Source organism: Acomys russatus, chromosome 2, assembly GCF_903995435.1.
Source record: "Acomys russatus chromosome 2, mAcoRus1.1, whole genome shotgun sequence".
In the NCBI taxonomy this organism is placed as follows: Eukaryota; Metazoa; Chordata; class Mammalia; order Rodentia; family Muridae; genus Acomys; species Acomys russatus.
Window position 1 is genome coordinate 11,041,449 of NC_067138.1, and position 6,964 is coordinate 11,048,412.

The window sequence follows — 6,964 nt, forward strand, 5'->3', positions numbered from 1 at the left end:
ACACTTGACTTACAAAAATTTGAGGGTTTGCTTTGGTTTTGTCTTTAACAAAAATAAATGTAATTTATACAGTTAGCCCATACATACTGGAGCACTGGAGAGGCCTCCCCACACCCCTGTGACTGGTGTTGGAATTTCTGCGGGGTGGGGGGATGGGGTGGGAGGGGTGATGACAAGCAATTGTATTAGAAGCTGAGTGTCATTAATTATATAATTTAGAGGTTTTTCCAGGTTAATTCCATTAGAAGTATCTTGTACAATTAAGGCATTAAGAAGGATTAATGTCAAAAGAAAAGCAGGCGTGAATGAGGCACTCAGATCACCTGTGAGTCATGTTAATGCTCGGCTTCCAGTCCTGTGTAACAATGAGTGACAAACTTGCACTCACTTGTAGTGCCTTGATGGTGAATACACACCAGCCTCCTCATCTTAGGAACTATCACTGAGAATGTCTGAAAGTTCAATACCTATTGTCTGTCTGTCTCTCTTTTCCTTCCTTCCTTGCCTTCTTTTTTTTTTTTTAATGGGGTGGAATATCGCATAGCAGAAATTGTGAAGGAAATTTGATTAGAATCATTTATATACAGAAGAAGAGCTGCTCCAGTGCCATGCCTGCCTACCTGCTGCTGTGCTCCCTGCTGTGATGACCATGGACTCACCCTCTGAAACTGTAAGCCAGCCCCCAGTTAAATGTTTTCTTTTATGGTGCCTTGGTTGTGGTGTCTCTTGACAGCAATAGAACAGTGACTAAGACGCCCAGTATCATCAAAGATTAAGCTTGGTTAACAAAGGTGGAGGGACAACTTTCTGATTTGGTCTAAAGTCTAAATGTGTGTCCCAAGTTCAACAGCAGCATACATTTGCAGGGAGAGCGAGCCCCAAACCTGCTGTGCCACCCCACCTGATGCTGCAAGCCAACACGATGACCAAATCCTTTCTTTACCAATTTTCCCCCTAGCCAGAGCCAGTTTTGAATCTATAAGCAGATCTTCACTGCTATGGCACTTTTGCATGAAGTCAGTGAGTCTGTTGCTGTCACTCTGCTCACACAGTTCACTGGGGCTCCTCCCCTCCAGTGAAAGCCTGTCCCTGGAAGCCAGCCTTACCGCCAATGGGATCCCTTCTCCATACAGTTTTCACTCATAACTCCAGCTGTGAACTAAATCTCATTCCTTCTTTTCAAACTTGGCTTTGTAGCTCTTAGTGTGTGTTTGCTATTTCCAAAATAAAATAATATTTGTCCCTGTCTCTGAACGTCTTTTCTTTTTCTTTCTTATTTTCTTTCTTTTCTTTTCTTTTCTTTTTTTTTTTTTTTTTTTAGGTGGACTCTGGGGGTGGATGGGGTAGAATTTACTGGTGAGAGAACTGTGTTTTCAAGTAGATGTCACTTCTATGACTCTTGTCCTTCACAACAATCCTTTGTCAAGACTTTCTCTGTATTTATGAGTCACTCCTTTTGACTTATGACTCAAAATATCTACTCTCTCCTGTATGAGAGCATTGCCCAGCTCCAGTGGGTTCCGGAATTAAATTGGTAATGATTGTTTTAACGCATTCTAAACATGGGAGGTGTTACAGTATTGCTTCTATGAGGACTTTTAGCACTTCAACTTACCTTTATGCTTTTTCTTTCACCTAAAATCTCCCCTGTTGTTGAATGCTTTTTACACTCCACTTCATAAGGTATCTTTAATATGATATTCTCAGCAATCTTTCTTTAATTTGTGGCTGCTTTAAAAATCACAAACAACACTGTGAGGAACACCTTTCTGCATGTACTTTGTCAATATTCTGTATTTAATAACTACTCTCAATGACTGGGTGCTCCCTGCACACAGGACTCCAGCAACAGCATAGCATTGTAATTATTATTCCAGCTTTATCCAGAATGCCTCTCCTACTGTTCCAATACAAACAGAAAGAAAGAGATGCATTTGCTCAGTTTGATGTCCAGAGGCATGCACTCTTGTTAGCCTAAATCAAAGACCACTTTCCAATTATTGTCTAGTTTCTTTCTTGTTTAATTAATTTTTAACATTAGCATGCAAAGTAATAGATTTTATTACAGCAGTCATTTTCAAAGTCTAAAATAGGTAGCTTGGCACCAGACAAAGGGCACTTACCTATCATCCCAGCACTTGGGAGCCACAGACAGATAGATGGCCACTTTGAGACCAGCTTAGGCTATATAACAATTTCTTGTCTTAAAAAAAATAGTTTGGCTTAAATGGGAATAAAGAGAAAATTGCACTCTAATAGACTTTTTTTTTCTCATTAGAAACAGCTTACACAGTGTCTTCATTACGGAGTCAAGGCAGAGTTATTCAAAGTTACAGGCTGCAGTGTTTTCACAGATTGAAACTGTTGATAAGCCTCAAGTTGGTTTCTTCAATCTCATTCTTCATTGCTTCCTCCCAAATAATGTATTTCATTGTTAATACGAAAGTGCACTGTTGTACTCCCAAAGGAACTTGGCAGTTCATAAAGAATGAGAAAAAAAAAAAGTCTGCAAATCTTTGCCAACCTTAAAGTTGGCAAAGTTCTTAAGTTAATTTCACTCTCACGAATAATTCCCCAAGAAAGCAAACTGCCTGTGTCCATGGACCAGCCAGTAGACTCATCTACATCCGTGGTCCACCCTTCCATGTGTGTAACTCTTTCCATGGCCACAGGATTTACTGTGTCAAAACACTCTGTTTGCCCTGATTATTCAGCCCTTGTACACTTCCTGTCACTCATATGGTCATTCACAACCATCTATACAATTCTGGTTCCAGGGGATCTGACGTTCTCCTCATCCTGCAACAGGGACCAGGTCCCTTGTCAGCTGTCCTCAAACTCCCAAAGTTACTTCCTTCATGTGTGCTTTCTTTTCTTTCTCTTAATCACAGTCTCAATTGGTAGACCAGGCTGGCCTTGAACCCACAGAGATCCACTTGCCTCTGCCTCCCAAGTGCTGGGATTACAGGTGTGTGCCACCACACCCACCCTGAACATAGCTAGCACTTCATGTTAGAAGACTTTGCTAATCAGAGTGCATTTGCTAAAGATGGTTTTGCAAACACACACACACACACACACACACACACACACACACACACACACACACACACACGACTATTATAAATACATATTTTAGTGTTTCTGGTTGAATTTCAACACAAATGTAAGTGGGCGCTGGTTACTTTTCTGACCTGCTTTGTCTAGGTGTAGGATTACCCTTCTCATTCTAGCTGTACTTCCATTTGGCCATGTTACTTCTTAAGGACAAGGATGTTGACTTTGGACCCTAGCCCCTTGGCACAGAGCTCCACAGATTCCAGTACTATCCCCAGGAAACCATCATGCAGATGCCAATGGTGGCATTAACTCTTTATACCAACCTAAATGTTTTCTAAGATGAGGTTTTGGTTTTTGTTTTGTTTGTTTTTTTAGAAACAGGAAGTAGCAAGGAGGGCATAGGCCCCTGGAGAACCCTTTGCTACATTTTGATTAGATGGGATTCCATCAAGCATGTTCCCTTTGTCTGTTGTCACCTACACTTAAAGGCTGAAAGCAATAGCCATCTTTTACTTTGCTTTTGAATCTGCAGTTTGAATGGCTTTCAGTGGGCCAGCCGAGCTCTGCCTCACAGGAGTGTGTCTTCATAGCCAAGGGCTATGGACACGTGACGACACACTGCTGTACCTGGTAGTTGACGCGGAATAGAGACTGGACCTCCCTCAGCACCTATAGGTGGCCTCTCCTCACCTAAAAGCTGGGTTCCAAGAACAAATGTCCCAGGATGGTATGGTCAACTCTGTGGCATCCTGTGATTTATCCTGGAAAGCCATACTGCGTCATCTCCTACAGTATCCTGTTGCTAGGCAGCCACAGAGGTCTGTCTAGGATCAAGAGGAAGAGATATAGCTCCTACCACTTGACGGGAGGAGAAATGGATATAGTGTGCAAAATGAAATCTTCCACAGTCATGAATAAATAGATTTTTTTAAAGCATTAAAAAAAAGAAAGGAATTGGCTGGAGAGATGGGTCGGCAGTAAAGAGCACCTGATGTTCTTACAGAGGATCCGAGTTCACTTCCTAGCACCCATATGGTCATTCCCAACCATCTATATAATTCCAGTTCCAGGGGGGTCCGGCATTCTCCTCTGACCTCCAGGGTACCAGGCATACAAGTGATACACAGACATACATGCAGGAAAAATTCCCATTCACATAAACTAAAAAAAAAAAAAAAAATAGAAGTTTTAAAAAAGAATTGTTTTGGAAAATATTTTATCTACTTAACGTCACCATTGACATCCACATGCCACTATCTAAACATTGGCAGTATCATAGGGATACCATTGGCATTTGCTGAGGACTGAACCAGGGGCTTAGGTCTAAATGCAAATATCTTTGCCTGTAAGTATAATTCTTGGCTGTGATGGGTAGGGAAAAGAAATATATAATACGCCAGGCATGGTGGTATGCACCTGTAATCCCAGTACTCAGGAGACTGAGGCAGGAAGATTGCAAATGCAGGGTCAGAAGATAAGAGGGAGCAACAAACAGCAGCAGTGGCAGCAGTGGTAGCAGTGGCAACAGTGGCAGCAGTGGCAGCAGTGGCAACAGTGGCAGCAGTGGCAGCAGTGGTAGCAATGGCAGCACTACTACTATTCTGAGAAAGGTAATGTTCATGCTAAATGCAATAACACAGGGGATTACAGGCATGAGCCGCTGCGCCTGGCTGAAAGCTATGTCTTACCCTATGACAATAGCTCTTAGTGTACTGATACAAAGGAGAGGACCACATCCATGTAGGAACAGAATATTCCCACTGAGTCTTTCTAATTGATAGCAACGTAATGGGAACCAGACATAAGTCAGCCTGCACTTGGGCCTATGGTTGCATCTGGAGTTCCGTTCATCTATCTCAAGAACTCACTCTTGGATTAGTCATACTACGAGAATGACTTGCTAGAATGTGATACATTTGTGCATAATAAATATTGTAAGCGAAGTAACACTAAATACTGGATAGATTTCTATGATACACTTGAATGTTGGTTATCAGCCAGTATCAAGAAATATGTCTTGCTGGGCGATGGTAGCATGCCTTTAATCCCAACACTCAGGAGGCAGAGGCAGGCGGGTCTCTGTGAGTTCGAGGACATCCAAGGCTACACAGAGAAACCCTGTCTCAGAAAAGAAAAGAAATATGTCTTGAGCCACTTGCTATTATTTTGAATTATAAGTGTTCTTACACTACTCCCAAAATTAAGTCATGTCCATGCAAAGAAGTTAATTTTTGGATAATATATAAAAACCTAATTTTTTTTTCATGTGTGAAATTTAAATGTAATAGCATCATGTTATATAAATCCTGAAAGATTTAAATGTATACACTGATGGTGGGTATCTCCTGAGTCTATTTACATAGTTTCTTGATTCTTTTGACAATGTCAGCATTATGAACGTAGTCCTACCTAATCGTTTTTATTGGTGGATGCCAAATTACTTCTATTTTCACTATTACAAATAATGACATCAGCTTTGCATACATATTCAATAAATAATCAACAAAAATACAAATGATATGTATAGTAATATTAACAGTGATATATCTGGGAATCAGTAGATTGTTTTTATTTTCTTTGTATTTTCACAAATTTCATTTTCTAGTAATGTGCATTTTTTTATGAACAGGTATCAATGCATCAGATATATCAGTTTTCCAGAGACAGTCTAGCTTATATAAACTGGTCCACATTTGGTTTTAATCCAGAATGTTGTTTCTAAGGGGCGTATTCCAGAAAAGCCTTCTGATTGGCTTGCTCTTCACTCTTCCTTCACTCCAACTAGGCAAACAATAAAGCAGTAAAGGAAATATTTGGGGTAAACAGTTGAGAACATGCTGGAATTCTCTTTCTTACTTGGGCAACTCAAAGCAATATATTATCTTGTATGTATATTTATCTATTAGGAAGCCTAGATTATTTTCTCATTTAAAAACAAACATTTGCCGAGAATGGTGACGCATGCCTGAAAAATCCCAGCCCTTGGGAGACAGAGGCAGGTAGATCTCTCTGAGTGTGAAGCTAGCCTGGTCAACATAAAAGTTCCGAGCTAGCCAGGGCTACGTAGTAAGATTTTGTCTTTAAAAGAGGAAGGAGGGCTAGAGAGGTGGCTCAGCGGTTAAGAGCACTGCCTGCTCTTCCAAAGGACCCGGGTTCAATTCCCAGCACCCACATGGCAGCTCACAACTGTCTGTAACTCCAAGATCTGACACCCTCACACCAATGCACATAAATTAAAATTAAATTAAAAATATTTTTAAAAAAGAGTAAGGAAAGAGACGAAAGGGAGGAAAGTAAGGAGAGAGGGAAAGAGGGAGGGAGGGAAGTAAGGAGAAAAAAAAAAAAAGGAAGGAAAAAGCCAGGTATGGTGGCGCACGCCTTTAATCCCAGCACTCAGGAGGCAGAGGCAGGCAGATCGCTGTGAATTCGAGGTCAGTCTGGTCAACAAAAGCGAGTCTAGGCTAGCCAGGACTGTTACACAGAAAAACCCTGTCTCAAAAAACCTAAAGAAAAAAAAAAAAAAAAGGAAGGAAGGAGAGAGGAAGAGAGGGACAGAGGGAAGGAAGAAAGGGGAGGGTGAGAGGGAGGGAGGGAGGGAAGAAAGAGGAAGGAGAGAGAGAGGGAGGGAAGGAAGGGGAGGGAGAGAGGGAGGAAGAGAAGAAAGAGGAGGGAGAGGAGAGGGAGGAAAAAGAAAAGAAAGGAGCCAGGCAAGATCATACCTACCATTTCATTCAGGAGGCTAAGGCAGGAGGATCATATGATCATCTTGGGGTATAGCAGTGAGTTCCTGGCCAGCCTGAGCTACAGAATAAGATCCTGTCCCCAGTTAACATGTGACAACAAAAAAGAAATGAAAGGAACAAGTCAATTAAGGAGTAGGATAGGATGAACTGGGATGGAAGAG